An 18917-nucleotide genomic window follows, 5' to 3' on the forward strand; every position below is an offset into this window, starting at 1 on the left:
TACCCCCAAACCTTCAGAATTTAGCCCATTTGCTCTTCAAACTGCTTAAAAAATCCTAAGCTCTTTTGTGATCCTGTTCTGCTGCAGAACTTCCTCCTGACTTGGACAGAGCCAAGATTAGACCCAAAGCAAACTCTGTCCTCAGCCTTTGCACACAGATTGCACTGCATTTGTTCCAGCCTTTGGGGACCAAAAGTCACCAAGAGCCATACCCTCTACAGACAAGCCCTCTTGTCTTCCCATAGGACTCCTTGTTCAACTTTTGTAGCCCAAAGATGCTGGGAAAGTAGAAAAGAACCCTAAAGAGACAAGAAGTAGAAATGAGATGTCTGTTTTATATACTCAATCTCTAACAATTTCCCTGCTCTAGGTCTCTAATCCCCTCAGACAAGACTTCAAAAAGTTATTCTGCCTGAAATATGTCCTCACACCCCCAACACTGACTGAATGCATATTTGCATGTGCTAATTTGGCACGGGGAGGGAGGAAGGGAAGGAAGGGAAGGAAGGGAAGGAAGGGAAGGAAGGGAAGGAAGGGAAGGAAGGGAAGGAAGGAAGGAAAAACAGTAAAGTAAAACCCCTTTTTATTATTGAAAAAAAAATAGAGTAAATAAGTCAATTATATAAGGAAATCTATGCAAGAATCCTTTCAGCAAGATGCACGTTGCAACCCTCAGCCAGGCAACCCCATTAATATGAGTGAAGGTGAGCCATCTGTGAAGGTGAAGCATTGCCTCAGAGTTTCACAGTAAGTATGAGCATCACATCCTCAGCCACAAGGCAAGTATATCACAGGTGTATTCCAGGCCTAGAGCACTGGAGCATAGAATAGAATAGAATAGCATCACTCTTAAATAAAGCTTTTTGTGGTTACAAAGCAATTATAAGAGTTTTCAGAAAACTGCCCTGTTTTATTAAGCAGAAAAAGTCTCCTCCACAATATAGTGAAACAGCAATTCCCACAAGTGACTGAAGTACAGCTACTATCTTTTTCTTTTTTTTTTTTTTTTTTTTTGATGGCTTTAATTTGCTTGTTCTTTATGTTCATTGGCAGCCCTGCTAAAATGTATCTTTGCAACCTATTGTCTTAGGTAAGATTATATCAACAGCTCCAGAAGGACCACTTTTAAAAATAAATTCTGCTTTCCCTTATCATTGACAGGAATCACATTTACATATTCTCCTGGTGGAACTGATAGTGCACCAGATGATTAATGTCCCTCGATGTAGTGATACCTGTAGACTGTTTGATCAATGTCTTGCAAGAAAGTGTCTTTCATTCAGTATGCTCAGAGTCCAAAAACGCCCTGTGATTAATGTAACTAAATGTTTGGGGTCAGCTGAAGCTCCAGTTCTTGTTCCTGACTCAATATCAAACTAAAGATAGGTCACAGGAGAGTGGATTAGTAATGTGAAGAAAAAGTCTGAGCGTGCAACTTCAAACCATCTCTTTAAAAGAATCTAAAGAAGAGTTCTGGTATTTTTTAGTTACTACTACAGTCATCTGCAGCATTTTTTCATCTCATTGTTAAACAGAACAGCCCAACATGCTAAGCCTTTTAATGCCAGGATATTTTCACTACAAAAATAAGTGAGTTTGATTCAGTCCCTGGCATTGAAGTTTGGATTTATTCAGATTTATTTATTACAGTTAGCGAACCATGAAAATCCAAGTCTCTGAAGTTATTCCCCAAAGAAAGCACTTCATACAGTTGGAAGATAACAAAATGTCTAATGAATACTAGACCTTTTCTTGGTTTTACTTGATTATCTGGGGTAACACTGAGTATTTCTGCTTGATCTTACATAAGGTGTTTGGTGTCTTGTTAAAAACGAATGTGAAATATAGGAAAAGATATCCTACTGAGGGATGACTTTCACTTCCACACATATTTACTCTTTTCCTTGAATGTGAAGGAGGTATAAGAGCCATTCAGCCAGTGAGGGGAAATATCTCCTCTTGCCACCCCTGCCAGCTCTTTTCTCTTGTCTCATTTCAAACACATCCCTGACAAGGAGGCAACAAAGTACGCTAAGGAAAGAGCACACTCTCAGCTAACTCCCTGCGTGGTGAACTTGGTTACCATAGACTGTCTCTATAGTCATAGAAAGTCCTTGAAATTAAGTGAGATAAATCCAGGCCAAAATATGGCATGCTGGGAACAGATAAAGGCATCTTGTAGGATAAAGGCACCTTGTAGGACATACACAAGTTGGAGCTGGAATGGCTACTGGTTCCAGGACAATAAAGGTGATGCACAACTCCCTTAGTCCCATGAGCTACTGCACTGCACCTGCTTCTCCTCAGCTCAGCACTGGCTTCACACACCACAGAAACAATGCCTTGTCAACATACAGGACATATCCTCAACTATATCCAGATCTGCTGATGCAGAAACCTCCTCCTATGCCATGCTGTCTCTTACTCTGTTGGGTTGCCCCTATTATAGCCAGGCTTCACAAAGCCAAGTGATAGAGGAGATGGTATCATCTTATATGCACCATCTGCCAAAAAGAGATGGTGAGATCCAACTGAAAATTGCTGTTTTCAATGTAGTTAATCTTATAGACCACAATGATGTCAAGAGTAAGGCGATAAAAGAGCAGGTAAAAAAATATATTACTGATGAAATTTCACTCTTCTCCATATGTCCTCAGAACTGACTAAAAGTATAGCCTGGCCCTTAAATTCCTCTGCTGCAAATGAGCATCTCTGGCAGCACAGCCCATTTTGTGACCTGTTGAAATTCCCAGCTGCTGAGGGCTCCAGCCGCTGACTCCTCTGATCAGCCAATACCTGCGCATTTCACATAGGATGGCAAACCTGGTACCAAGTTTACACTCATGAAATGTTATCAGCTTCAGCAGCTTCATTTCTTACTTTCCTCGCAGCAAACAAAGGTTTCTGGGCCGTGTCTTTAACTGCACAGGACATTCATTACCCTCTTTCTAATATTTTCCCTAAACACAGCTTAATTCAGGGCTTCACAACAGCACTGTGGCCCTACAGCATCAAAACTGATGAGAGCTTTCAACTTTAAGAAACTATAAGAGTCTCTGAGATTGTATTTATTATTCAAGAAAAACTCAAGACTAATAAACATATCAAAAATACTAATGCAGCTGCAAAAGTTAATGAATGAAAAATAACTATTATGAAAACTGTTATCAATAATTTTAGGAATAACGTACATGCATAATGAATGAATTTTGCCCAGGGGTAATAGCTTGCATCTTGGCCTGATTTAGTATGGAGAAACTGCATCATAATGAAAGGCAGAATTATCACATAGTATAACTGCTAGCTTTATCACTGCTTGGTAGTATCCTAAAACTGTCATCAAAATGTTAAAATTACACTCACTTAAATGATCTCTATAGTACAAAACTATGTGTATGTGGATTTATTGCCCTCAGAATAATGTGAACAACTTCCCCACCACTGATTTGTAAAATGCTAATTATTCTGCTATAAAGATATACATCAAAATAAAACAAGATGGCACTTTTAAAGAGGGCAGGCTTGAGTCAGGAATTTTACCAAATATGCTCTCTTGATTTTAAATATGGATGAAATTATTTCTTTGTCATTTGAAAGGTTTGGGATTTCCTATTAAATTTCTTGGGTAATTTTGTAAATGATACGGACTTAGGCTACTAAAACATGAAGGATTTTTCATTTTTTGAGAAATATATTTTATCTGTTTTTTTCAATGCAAGAATAAGTTAAAAGTGACTTCCTTGCTTTGGGAAGAAGTTATAAAGTGCAATCAATCCCTGAGAAATGACCTAAGAGTCTGTGTCTCTTAAGGGACTAATTCTGTCTGCACATACCCAAATCAAGTGGAATAATAAATAGAGTTACTTTATAACAGAATAAATGTATTGGGAAAATAAATGAATGTTATTTACACACTCTCATATTTAAATTTCGTGTAGACAATATATGCTCAGCACAAACAAGCATTTCTAGCATGGTTTTGCTCCTATGTTAGAAATTTCATTGCACCTCCCCAGTAAACCTGCTTTTCATCATCAAATACCATTTAGTTGCATAGGAATCTTATTAATGCACAATATAACAATGTTTTAAATTATATGGGCTCATAATGGATTACATAAAATATGAACAATGTTGTTCATCAAAACCTTAACTTCACACCTACCAACATTATTTAATTAAAACTATTTGTTAGAAGGAATGGGTTTAATCTAGCCTTATCTCTAGAGAGACTTCGATGTAGCCTTTAAGGTCCTGATTCTGCAAGGATGCTTCTATCCTTTCAGACTTCATTTCAAGGTCTTAGGTTTTTAAGATTCTCACACTCATAATTCAGCAAACGCAAACATTTGCAGATATGAAGGCCAGAGCAGAAATCCTAGCTCATCCACTAAGTGTCTTCCTCAATTTTATGAATTAACAGATTTATTTCAGTAACTTTGCAATGTTGATGAACCTATAATTCAGCATATATATAGTGCTGAGAAACTGGGGAAGGGGGCACAAGTATGTGTATAGAGTCTGCTTGTTCAGTAGCAACAAAATAATAATAAAATTTAAGTAACAATCAACATGGCATTCTAACAGTACCAAATTCAGTAAAATCCTGGAGGAAAAATTAATCTGACAGAATAATACAATTTTTTTGGTTGTTATGATCATAGATTTGTGGAACCTTCATGTATATTTGCACTATGTCTGTACAAAGTTCTCCAGTTTTTCCATGAACTTCAAAGGTTTTCACCTTTCTGCCTTATTTTCATAGGACTAGGGCTAATGTGAATCTGTGAATAGGTTGTAAACTACTCCTCAACTCCATCCTAGGCCAAGTAGGATTTACCCAATATTCTGAAACAGGAAATATTTCAGTTCCAAAACTAACTCGTTTCTGTTGCAATTCATTAGAGATGCTATCCTTTTTCACAAAATGCTCAATTCCATAAAATCCAACTACATTTCTCTTAAAAGAAAAAAAAGCATCTCTGCTGTATTCATCTCAGGCAAATTAGTTTCCTCAAAAGCACATGAGCATATTGGGAGGAACACTTGGAAATGATTGCTAAAGAGGAAGGTTGCATGGGGTACATCTTCTAAGACATTGAAGAATGGAAGCAAATGGGAGTGAATGAACAAATTAATGATTAAGGAAGATTTTTTTTTTTTATTTATTCTGGAAGCTCTGTCCAGCTTGGCCTCCCAGGTTCGAGTAATCTTTCACTGTCAACATATGCCACGAGATTGATTCAATTAAGATTAGCGGCACTGGAGAAAAAAAGTGGCATGGTTTACTTTTGATTAGTATTGTCTTTCCTCCCATCTCACAGTGGCTGTGACCCCTACAACCAAGATAGTTTAAATATATTAGATGATGAAAGTAAATCATTTGTCCAGTATGTATAAGCAGAAGAGGAAACAAGCTTAATCACCACTTATGCTTTAGAGGTTTTTATATCTTTGCAAGGATTCTCTTTTCCATTTCACATATTGAATTTAATTGACTTACGATTAACTCTTACTCATATCTAAAACAGGAGCAATGGTGTAGTGCTGGAAAAAAGGGGCAGGGTACTGAATACAGTTTACTGCATGAAGTAGTGTAATTCCCAATATAATTGCCTTTGAAGGTGGATTAGTTTCTATCCCTCTTGCATCTGAAGTGTTTTAAGAGTATATAAAGGACACTTAGTTCCCATATCACACATTAGCAGGTAGATTACATTTGAAAATTAGCTGGAGACTGAGGGTGTTCATCTCCCTGCTGTCACTAGCATGGCCTGCATTTTCTGGTGGTACAAATGGGATAAACTGTCTTGAAAACAATAGAACCAGACATACGTACAGTAGATGAGAATTTGACTGAAAGCCTGGGCTGTTTGAGTTTTTTTTTTCTTACATCAGAATGAAGAAGGAAGCTAATTCCCACATTATCCATTCTAGAGAAAAATGTTACGGCATTTTTTCTCTTTTTCACAGTCTCCTAGGACAGAGAAAGATGAAATAACTTAAATCAGACAGGTATCCTCGGCTTCATGGTAACACAGATAATAATAGGTAAAGGAGCACCATTTGCTACTGTAGTTATATTTCTGTCACTGCATAAAACAGTTTTATTCAGTTCAACAAAATAGACCATAAATCTAGTGCACAGTGTAAATACATGTGGCACCTTTACATTTCTGGAGCTACCTATAAATTAAAGGTTAACTAATACATTTATTTTAATTACAAACAAACTGAAAGAAGAAAATCTCACCTCTAAGTGTTATAATGCAAAAACTGCAGACCAATGTTAGCCAACAGTAGCTTTTAGGAACATCATCTTTGCCAGCCAGGAGCTGATTCTGACATAGAGATGAAGTTTTTTCTGACTTATGCTAAGATTTCAATCATGGCACAAAGATGTAAAATGTACATTTTAGCACTCACAGTGTTTGATAGAAACATACATAAATCACAAATATTTTTTTCCTGACATACCTGAGGTGAGATCTTTGTCTGGATCCATGTCAAGTAATACTGGTCGAGGGTTGATAGGTAAAGGACACCAACATAACCTTTTTTCTTTGCTCCAAATTCATATTCCAAACCACTCTCAGCATTGAGTGTAATGAAATCGGAAGTCTCAGTTCAGTCCCTAGTGGCATTAGTTCACATTATAAAATCATTACACATCATTTGACAATGTTGTGCACTGTTAGCATAGAGAAGAACTTGTTCTGTGTCTCTGGGGGAGACGGTCCCCACAGAAAAGATCAGGTTTGTGTGTGATGAGGAGGTGCAGGGGGGAATGCAGCTGGCTGGTTGATAATGAGCACTTTGATGTTTAGCGTTTTTACTCCCTTAACACTCATCAAGACCAATATTTGTCAGAATACAAAGAGGGAAAAAAAGTCAAATTGTTGTTTTCTAAAAGGGCAACTGAGTAACATTTACCTAGTACAAGTTTAAAGAGAAATTCAGATGTTGTAAAATACACAGAATGTATTAAAACACCTTTGTCTGTTGCTATTCAAAACATCTTTGACTATCACTGGGCTGGAACTTCAATGTAAAAACATGGATGTTTTCCTATTTCTTGTCTTTTTTCCGTTTTAAAGGCAGATTTACAGCATAACATCTGATCTCATACACTTGTCACCATGATACTCTCCAAAGGCCCTGAAGACAATGAATCCTTCCAAGTCAAGCAAAAGAGTGAATGTTTGCAGACTGGGTGTCTGACTCCGCATCTGGGGGGATTGGAAAGCACAGGCAGAGCCTCAGCTCACAGTCTCCCCAGCACACAGTGGGCTGTTTACAGTCTGCTTTCACAGCTTGCAGCAGCACATCTTTAATTACTAGGAAAGAATCCTATCTTTAACTGTAGTTGAAAAAATAGGTCTCTTTGCAGGCCATGTAGCAGGCCCTTTCTCAAATGGGTTAAGCCACAACTGTAATTGGAATATAAAGAAGCAAGGACAAATAACTAAGCAGTTAATTAGCTCTGCAGTTTTAGTTAAATGCTACATTGGCTTTTTAGTCATGGAAAAATCACCATTCCCAAGGGCGTGGGTGAAACTATCTGGACAGCTGCTGGAAAACCCAGTCCGCAGGGGTCACCTAGAGCATTGCAACTGCAAAAGATAAGGATGGTAAAGTCAGGTAAAGCTGGCTGGAAGCCATCAATTTGCTCCAGTGTGAGAACCTCCTCATGTTGGTCCCATGACAACTGACCAGAGAGTTGTCCTGCCTAAGCCACAGGTTCCTACCCTGTGCCTCCCTGCTCCTCAATGGGATGAAATAGTTCGGGGGAGGCCAGCCAGGAGCCAGGGCCAGAACCACATTGGGGAGAGAGGAGCATAGGAACTGTACTTGGACAGGTCCAACCACAGCAGAACCAGTGCCCTAATAAATATATACTAAACAATCTGGGCTCTGGCCTCCCTTAAAAATTACAGCAATTTAAGTGATTTACAGTAGACTGAAAAGCCTGTCACATCCCTTGACAGAAAACTTAGGGTTGAAAACATCTGGATCTGATTAGCAGCCATCAGCCTAGGGCCCACAAAAGCCATGGCTCAGGCCTAGAACACCATTAACATCTGGATTTGGAGGCAATTTCAACAAGTAAGTTGCATTTCCTTCTATGTTAGCCAGTTCTTGAGTTCTTTGATTTGGGCTTCTGCCTCATTTTCATAATTTCTCCGAAATTAATATACCACAGTTCGTTTTTATTTGTAAGACTAATATTCTGATACAGACCGTTTTAAACAGAGCAACCCTGCTCATGCTTAAATAATAAAATCAGGAGACCTGACAACACTAAACGCACTTTAGATAACTATAAGAAGGTTTATCTACTGTTCATCTCAGTTGAAATATTCTCAAAACAAAATTAGAGAATAAATGACTGTTCTAAATTGTTCCAAGTCCTTTCTGCTTTAAATTGCCTCTCCAGCAGCTGTAGTCTGGTGGTGGGGGGGACGACGGGTCTTGGAGATATCTGGCTTCGTTCACCATTCACTCTTAACTGGTGTAACAGTTTTATGGCCTTTCCTTAATGATCACCCATTGTGTAATAGATTGCCAATCAAGGATCACTTAATGACAAAACAGAATAATTTAACCCCTATTCAAATGACAATGCCCAGAATTGCCCACGTAAATGTCTTTACACAACAGAAAGTTTTTCAGCTGAATGAGGTAAATAACATTAACAAGCTATTATCCCCTAGCTCTTCCTCGCCAGTTACAAAAGACCAACCTTTGAACTTTGAACTTTTTCTTTGACTGATCGCGACCATTATAACACTTGCGTTAGTCATTTAAAACTGCAGGTGTAGCCACTTACAATACCTAATAAAATGTGTAGGCTTCAAGGGAGGAGAAACTCAGGCTCACAGGAACTAAACTGCAAGAATTAGCAAGGCCATTTCAAAAGGATTAATGTCCCGTAATTCTCTCGCCGCAATGAGGGGCCTGACAGAGCAGTGGCTTTGCTGGCCGTGTCCCATCACAGCAGCTCCTGGCAGCCCGAGGCAGTGGCCAAAGCGGGACACCGCTGGCAGCAGCTGCCCAGGAGCGTTGCCCTTTGGGGTGATGCCTCTCACGAACTGTCTCGTTCTAAGGTCACTGGGAAATATCACTTGGGATGCTAAATCACACAGATAGTCTTAAAAAAATAGTTATCACTGCACTGATGAATGTACCACCAAGGGACAAGTGTGTAGTGCACACTGTTAACTTCCCAGTCAGGGTAAGTTGGTGAGATCACTTTATTTAGGTGACTGGTCATAAACTTATGAAAAAGATGAAACAAAGGGGTTGAGCATGAGAAAATGAGCATGAGTTGAGAGACAGGAACTGATGGGCAGGAGGTCTATAAATACCTGTCCTTTCAGTGGAACAGACTTAAGAAAAGAGAGGAGGTATTTTCAAATTGGATACAACTCCTAAGAGTCTACAGTAGGCCAATGAACATCCTAGGAGCTCTACATAAACTAAAATTAGTGAATACCTTGCTTCCCTTAAACCACAGCCTGCAGTTTAGTGAACTGACACAGTATAGGAGGCATCTGCTCTGCACCTCATTCCCTGCCTTTGATTTAAAAGTGAATGAAAAAAAAACTTGCAGAGCAAAAGTTACACGACACGAAGTTGCAGAACAGCAAGGTAAGCACCCTACTTCTTCTATGTGATCTTTACACTTTTTTAAAAAAACTGAAACCGATTAAAGTGCAAAAATAAGTAGATGTTCACTGTTTTTCACCAAAAGTGAATTTAAAAGGCAAATCAGTACAACACAACCACTTATTGGAAGCAGATTTTAAATTTGTAGAGTATTTATAAGACTTGCCTTACAAGAACAAGCACAATATATTTTGATTTATTTAGACAGTCTGAAATAAGCCACCTATGTTCCAGATAAAACTTTCAACATTATGATCAATTCTGTGTGAAAAATATGCAAAATGTATTTGTCTAGTAATAAATTTAAAAACATTTGAACATGGTTGTGGATATACTGCAACAGAAATAAGGTAACATGATCAAATAAAGTTTGAATCATTCATGCAGCTCGATTTAAATAATTGAAATACTAACATTTATTAATGTTTTGAGTTGAAAATAATACCAAATTATGTAATAATATTTTAGATAATTAGTATGTAACAGGAGCTAATCTAATATGGGAAAAAAGTGTAAAATAAATCAAATATTAAGAATGACCACTTGATTACCACCAAACTCTAGGGGAATTTGGGAGCTCTAAACCTATACTGTTTTAAAAAAACAGGGGTTTTTTGCTATCTTTTCTACTGATGCCTCACAAAACCAGGCTGACCCCACCAGAAAGGGCTCACGGATCTGCTCTCTTGAGTAGCTCCTGTAGTCACATGCATATCAGTACTACAAAAACTAACAAACAAAAAGAAAAAACCCAACCAACAAAACCAGACTTCATACCTAATAACCAACCACATAAGTACTAAAGACTTACTCATGGGTCAGAGCCATCAGTCAGAACCAGAGCTGATGTTCCTGTCTTGGTACATAAATACTGAGAAATTCAAATTAAACCATCTGTCTGTAATGCCAGAATGGATGGCCCACAGATCCAAATGGGGATCAGCAGACCTGCCCATTTCAGTCACTGCTTTAATCAAAGAGCTAGTCAGAAGTGTCTAAAAGTCTATGAATCCTCAGCAGGTTAGCTGAGTAAGATGGTCTTTATCATGAAAGAAGACACAAATCCACCTGCATGGTAAACAGATTTCTGGCAAGTTCAGAAGAGATGATAAAGGAAGAAGGACAGATACGGGTTTTTTTCTGAGAAGAAGCTGGACGTGCATTCCTAGGCACATCCCTGCCTCTGTTCTTCTTCTGCAAGGATAAAAATGTTGCAGCACTAGGGCAACCAGGGCAGCTGGGCCAGAAACAGCTTCCACACAGAATCCCCCAGCTGCAATCCAGTTAGCAAATCTGGAGCTAACTAATATATCACATACCTTGATGAAGAGAATGGAAGCAAAAGCAATACAATTCCAGTGTTGACTGATTCAAGGCCAGGCACTTCTCACCGTTTCTGGTATCCATCTCCAGCAAGGAATGGAATCCCACTGCCACTGTTTTCTTCCCAATTTTCATTAACTTTCTTGTGTTAAACATAAAACACACCCACATATTGTACCAGAAGTAATTACGTGCCACATAGAATAGGTTAGGGATGCTTCAAATAATTGCCTACAGTGTCCCTGACATGACTAGCAAAGGGCTGAGGGAGAACAAAGGAAGTTTATAAAGAAATCTACGCATATTCTAGAGGCTGACATCGTTTCACACGCCAATTTTGCAATAGGTACATTGGACATACCAATATACACTGCTTGTACACTAAAGTACTTTCTTTGAGGCCAAAGAATCTAAAGAGAAGTTAGGGAAATAGCAAATATTCAAAACCACTGAAAGCCCCCAACTTTGCTATGAGATGGGCACAAACCACACTTCTAGTAGGGCTCTCTCTACTTTCCCAGAATCCCTGTTACAGGTTACTTGAACTGCTTGGTGTCAGCCACAACCCCTGACCCGTGTGATGCTAGCTTGCTAGGGGTGAAGGCACACGTATATCGTCGCATAGGGATCTGACATGGTCTTATCTCAGACCTTTTGCTGTTGACATTTGTCACCGGTTCAAAACTTATTATAGCCACCATCTCCGCTTAAATTTACAGATACGTTTTAATTAATGGGGGAAAATGTGTTTATCTCCTCCTAGCAGTGCCTGGTTTCCAAGCGTTTTTTATCTCCGGTGTGAAATTTAGGCTGACAAGAATCAGCTCTTCCCACGCCGCAGCTCCGCGCCGGCGGCCGGGTGGGGCCGGGAGCTGCTGCCTGCCCGAGCCCTGCTCACACAAGTGTGCAGAGCACATCTGCCTGGGCTCTGGCAGCTGCGGCCGTGTGACCAATTCCGCGTCAGAGAGTGAAATTAACGCTAAAGAGTTTAATTGTGAGTAAACAATACCGCATTACGGAGCGGTAAACACAGCAGCAGGGACTGAAGGGCCGAGCATTCAGTCACAGATGTGGCCGCTCCGGTGCTTTCACTAACGATTCCCTCCCCGTCTGCACCGTCCGACCGGGCTGTCGGTCATTTACAGCCGCTGCCCTCCCTCCCGCTCCGCCCGGGCGTGCGGATGCCCCTGGGGGGTGCGGGCTGCCCCGAGCCACTGCGGCTCGACCACTGCTGGGGGAACGAAACACTGCCCACCGCCCACCTCACACACCTCGAGATGGGCAAACAACTTGAGCAGACGGCATCAAGAGCGTGCCAGACACCTCTAACATTTTTCTGAAATAATGTTTCTTTCTTTAAAATTGCCAGCTGACTAAATGTGTGTGTCACCTCCTCACAAACATATAGGCCTGGGAAGCCTGGGTACAGATGATTTGGGAACAAGGAGTTCGTAGACTTGAATAATTACCCAGATTCTGAGTGCCCTCGAACATGTTGTTTCAGCTTATTGGGGGTAAATCTGAGGAGCTGGAGCAGCTTCTGCCATGGCCACTGTGCCTTAGTTTGCTTCTTCACGAAATGGGAAGAGTTCTGATTCACTTGAGCAGGAGGCTGTGGGGATTATCTGCAGATCCTCTGAGATGGTAAAAGACACACCAGCTGAATAAAGTTTATGAGGGAAGATACTGAATTCTTGTTCATCATTTTGTTTCTTTCTTTTCCCTTCACTCGCATTCTCATTGCTTATTGATTTTTGTTTCCAGCTGACATACGAGCGACAGCCTACATTAAGACAACAGCAACTAAAGCATCAGGAAAGTCAACATCACTATATACTATTAAGAAATCTGCTGTTTGATGATGCACATTTACCACTCCAAGAAGTGCCTTAGGGAGATACAACCACTTCTGAAGGGGAACTAGAACTAGGTGGGTGGGCTTCAAAAAAACACTGCTCTGCATGATGTCCAGTAGGAGAATCTCTTTCAAAAACAGTGAGATGGATGAACTGTCATCAACCCACTTCATTCCCTGCTTTGCAGGACACTCATAAAATGGGCAAAGGACAGTTCTGGTTTGTTCAACATATGATAAAAATGCACAAAAGATGATTGACGTGAAGAAACTGCAAGCGTGCTAAACTAAACATTTGCTTCTGGAAGCACTGATCTACTAGAATAACTCAGTCGTGTGTATCCTCTAGTTGCTGAAAGACTAACCACCACTTTAAAACAATTGAAATCCCTATATTATTGTGAGTATAAGCTCTTAATTAATTTACCATATTACATGTATCAACAGCTAGACAAAAATGGAGCTTAACAGCAGTTTATCTTCAATCAGGTTTTGAAGCCAACACAAATATTTCTTCATTTCACCCTGCTTTTGACTCACTATATGAGTAGAAGCAAAAGGGCCCAAACCACTGCTGACATTAATGTCATAAAAGGTGTAACCTGGCTTAAATCAGTGCCATTGACTCTTCTTGTGCCAGCAATGAACTGGGATCTCTGCCTTCACTTGTGACACTCTGCAATTAAGAGAATTTGATGTAAGAATAATTATGAATGAACTCACAAGACTCTCACCCTTTAATGAAGTGTCACAGGCAACAGGCTTGCATGGTCCCAGGGCTGCATTTCGATTGCTAGGCAGAGACATTCCCCCTTACCCTTTATGGAAAATCAACTGTGCTCTCTTAACAAACACGCATGCACTGTACAAACCCTGCACAGAGGCTTCCACCGAGGTGCTCCCACTTCTCTTGAACCCATAGTGGAACAGGAGCCTCTGCTCTGGGCTGGCACCAGCTCCTTCCCATAACACAATCCATGGAGGGAGCACATCTCCAGCTGGGCTTCTCCATGCATACGATACACTCATTAAAGCTACTAGGGGTGCAACTGAACAGAAAGGATTAAAAACAAAAACATGAGCTAACTAAGATACCACCACCTTCACACACACACACACACACACACAAAAGGTTTTAAAAAAATTAAAAAATAAAAAGAAGAACATGTGCAGGAATGAAGGATTCCCCTGCTTTTTCTGTCCAGGCTTTTCTGTTGAGATTTTCACCAAGAACATTATCAGGGTTTGTGCTGATGAACACAGGCACTACATACTTTGACTTGGCTATTGCATTAGCTTTATACCACCAGGGCTCTTAGCCTAGGCTTGACTTGAGCAGGTAAACAAGGAATTTCCTCCAGCTTTTGCCATTCAGTTCCATACAAATATTAGTAAGTCAACTCTCCAAAATCCACATGCTCAAACCTGAGGAATGGTTACAGAAGGGCAGGCGGCTTCAACGGACTCAAGTGAAAGGAGAGACAACCTTGCTGAGACAGCTGGTCCATATTTGTATTCTCCAGTTTATTCAGTCTTCCACTGATTATTTCATTAGCTCTTCACTTTTTTAATGAGTGTAATCCCACAACTCCCCAAGCATGCACACTACACAGCCTGTCCCTAGAAATTAACTCCCTCTGCCTTGTATAAACCTCCCTCACTAACAGACTGCTCCACACTGTATGCACATATCCATGTGACTAACACAATTTGCCAATTTGCCAAAGGGTAAAAAACTCTAAGCTCCCTTTATTTGTCTTGCTGCTGAGTGATCTCAGCCCCAGTGACTACGAGTCAAGCAGCGAGCTGTGGGGAGATGCCATGCTGCAGCTAAACTCACCTCAGCTGCAAGCAGCAGAGCTGCCATCTTGCTAATCAGCTTTAATTTAGCTGTCTCACAGCTTCATAAGTAAATAAAGACTTACTTAGTGTCAGAAATATCAGTATTTAACCGTAGAGTTTAAAAAGTATGGTAATTAAAAGAGTGCCACAAGTCACAGCTCTGTGCAATCCTAACAGATTGTAGGGTTTGCCTTTTTGAACCTCTCAGCACGTTTAGAAACTTGAGTAAAACAACAAAAGGTGTTAATAGCTTTAAGGGGAGCACCATGCTGATAGATTACCCATTATGGCTATCCACTCACAGCGAAATGGCAAATAGGTTTGATCAATTCGATTTTAATGTAAAGTAGAACTTGAAAAAACCAGCAATGAGCAAAGAGAAGACCTTTTGTTGCTAATGTGTCTGAAAAAAAGCACTTAATTGAGGTCATAATAATATTAGCAGTTATATACCATCAATAATTCAGCCTTATTTATTACTACATGGTAAAGTTCTGTCAAACAGTAATCGTTCAGGCTTTGTTATACATGTTAACATGAAGCTAGCTGTTGGATGATTGGTATATATTTCACCAGCTGCTCAAAACTGCGGGATAGCAAGAACTAATGATATTCTTTCTTGGTCCTTGCATTACACAATAGTTAATTTGCTGCATGCAGAAATATATGTTACAAATATAATAGTCCCACATAAAGTATGCATAATAAAAAAAGCATTATATCTGAAACAGTGACTGACTAATCTTGCCTGAGATTCTTGCTATCTGTCATATGGAAAACAATTTCAATTCCTGCATGATTTAGTACTCCTACAGCAGGAGAAACATAAATTCTGCCTTTTCACACAGTTCTAGTCACCTGTGATTAGTTATCTTTAAAAAAAATCTAAACGAACGTATAATTGTGCAATTATAGATGCAAACTCCAGTGTTAAAATTTAAAATGTATTAGTCTCGTAAAATGGCTCATTAATCTCTGGGTCTTAAAGGACACACTTGTCCAGTAATGAGCCAAATGCAGGAAATATGTGTGTGATGGTGGATGGGGGAATTTTACCTCATAAGTATCTTTTTTTTCTTTTTTTTTTTTAACCTTAGAATAATTTTATTCCTGTAAAATCTGTTTACCAAACACAAAGAAGTTGTCAGTGACAAAATCACTTGTAGTTCTCTGGTCATTAACTATGGAAATAAGCTGTTTTGAAGAGATTAGTTTTTCCTTACATACGATATTCACGGATTTATAACAGCTTTATAATTACTGACTGGAACTGCAACCAGAAAGGTTGGGCAGGAATATTGATCTCTCCGTGTCTGCTAATGACCACTTCTCCACTGCGCTGATGGAAGGAAGCCTTCCATTAGATTTTTGCCACCTTCCTGAGGAGAAAAAAAAAAAAAAAAAAAAAAAGGAAGGGGAAGAATTATAGGAAAAGAAAGATCAGAGGGGCACCTGTGAAAAACAAAACGTATCCCACTTAGAGGCTGTCAGGCAGCGTTTGGTGCGGACAGTTCGGGAGCCCAAACCCAGGGGCGGAGCGCGGGGCAGGGCTCGGGGGCAGCGGCGAGCGAGCGCCGGGGGGTGATGGATATGGATGCGATCCCCGTGCGGGGGGAGTCGGCAGCCCCTCCGGGAGCTAATCCACTTGGCAGCAGTGAGATGGCTCCTTGAAGGAGCTAAAGCAGACTGACACAATGGCCTGCGAGGCATTAAAATGTAGGAATTAAAAACTGTTAAATTGCACAGAGGGATTCTTAACCTCAGCCCTTTGGCAACACAGTGATGTTTCTTCCCTTTTCTTCTCCCTCGCCTCTTCTTGAAAGTGCCATACACAGTAGATTTTCTTTTCTTTCTTTCCAAATGCCTCACTCATCAGACCATACTAATTCTGGAGGCCAGTTCCCTGCCATACACAAACCTTGTTAATGATGGGAATAAAGCATCTGAAAGAGTGCCTCGAAAAATAACTCTGTCTTCTCCTGGCTGCTCCTAAAACAGCCATCACTCAAGAGCACATCTGGATTCATAGATCTGGATCTTTGGGTCCTGCAAATGTAAGAGCTCCAGACAAGCCTTCCTCTGCAATTGGGGCTGTGCAGAATCCCTGCACCATTTGAATGAGAAAGGTGAGGCTCTGTGTTGTTTAAATCGACAAGCAAATGTTCAAAACGATTTTAAACTGGGGCCAATTATGGTTTGCCCTGGAGCTTAAATGGATGTGGGCTTTTAAATTTTTTTTTGCCTTTTTTTTTTTTTCTTTTCCTGAAACACAAGTTATCCTCAGGCTCAACAAACTGACATGTGGTTCCTGACAATAATAGGGTATCACTCAGCCACTTTGTAGAGAGCTGCCAAAAGAGACGACACTTCTTCCCTAGCTGGTGGGTTGGTTTGGGGTTTTTGTTGTGTTTAAACAGCGTGACATTTTAAAAGTTAGTAGAGCATTAATGCTGCTTTTTAATGAATAAAGCTTTATAAAACTACTGATATGGAATTAACATAAGTTTACCTCTGAATGCAAGTATCTTTTTTTTTCTATTTTACTATCCATTACTTCATTAAATCAACACTGAAAAAGACTAGCCTTGCCAAATTTCTCACTGCACATTCCACTGTTTGCCCATGACAGTATTTGAATGTGCTTATTATTTCTAGTAAAGCCCTTATCATTTTCACTGTGAAATTTAAATCACCCTGATCCAATTCTTCTTAGCTAAAGTCAGCTTTATCAACCACAAGAGATGTGGGATTTTAAATAGATCTGAGTAAATTCACATTGTTTGGATAAACTCATTCAGGGGGTTCAGCAAATGAAAGCTGAAATAGATATGTATTCCAAGGAGGTTATGGACTGCTCAAAAACAAAGAAGTTAAAGCATAATTAAAAAAAGAAAAAAAAGTTAATAGTATCAGTATCTTTTTAATGAAGGCATTCACGGACCAGATTTTGAATTGGTATTTCTGTGCCTCCACAGTAATCAAAGTGAAGAGCAAAAAAAAAAAAAAAAAAGAAAGAAAGAAAAACAACCCAAAACATTAAACTGTTTACACAAAGATTTTTTTTTTTCTACAATCCACTCTGCTATGTTATCTGGTCAGTGTTGTGCTATCAAAAAATGTTAAGGGCTGCATTTATGCATTATCCCACAATTTAAGTAACTGTGTATCATGTATATTTAAAACCATCTCTCTGTAGTTTTAATTATCTCAGTCTGCAGGGACAAAACGCAGCTCCCATGCCTGAGATCGAAATGAAAGTGCTGCATGCTGACAGCTAAGATGTCTGTCCTAGCTTGTTGAGATTTCCTGTAAAATTTGCATTGAAAAGGCAGCTTTAAATATACTTAAAATAAAAAGAGCATTTGCATCTAATTTGCTACACTTGCAGTATTAAAGTTTTATCTGAATAAAGACATGTCAAATGGATTTATATAGTTAAGCTGATAGCTTTTAAAGTCAACACAGTAACATCAGCTAAATTCAACAAAGTAATGGCAGCAGCTAATGGCATTTATTAGTTTATCATCATTTACTTAAAAACCATAACACAGATCATTTTATTTTCACATTACTGTTTGTGATTCTTTGACTCAGTTTGTATTGATTCCACAAATTATGGCAGAAACTGACATTTATCTAACAGAGTTTTCCAAGCTATAAATGTTGGCTTTAGTGGGAAGCAATTGAACACTTGCCACACAATGGTTTGAGCCATGCTAGAAACAACCATCTTCAAATAAACACATTTGGCAACCATTTTAAAATACGATTGTTCCTTGTCTGATAATGACAGAAGGGTTTTTGTTACTGATAAGGCTCTTATTACAAACCACTGCCTATGTAATCTACAGCTTGATCACACAAAGTGCTAAGCACGCTCACCCAACCCAGCAAAGAGCTGAAGCATTAAGCTTTGTTTTGAAGATATGCATATTAACAAGCAAGTCTTTTTACAGTACTTCTCTTCTGCAGACGTCAAAGAACTTCACAAAAGAGATCATCGCTGTTTACACATGAGGAAACTGAGGCTGATAGAATCCAAATCACACCCGGTGCTGCAGCAGGACTTGATGATGTGAGTCCCAGTTTAGTATTCTGCACACCATGTTTTACTGCTACCTTACCCTCCTGACTTCAGAGTGTCATCATCACTTGCCCAGACTTCAGTGGAGCTACCTGCCAAAAGTACACACTTATGATAAAGATTGTTGAAGGGTCCAGAATGTTA

The sequence above is a fragment of the Corvus hawaiiensis genome, chromosome 12, assembly GCF_020740725.1.
Source record: "Corvus hawaiiensis isolate bCorHaw1 chromosome 12, bCorHaw1.pri.cur, whole genome shotgun sequence".
NCBI lineage: Eukaryota > Metazoa > Chordata > Aves > Passeriformes > Corvidae > Corvus > Corvus hawaiiensis.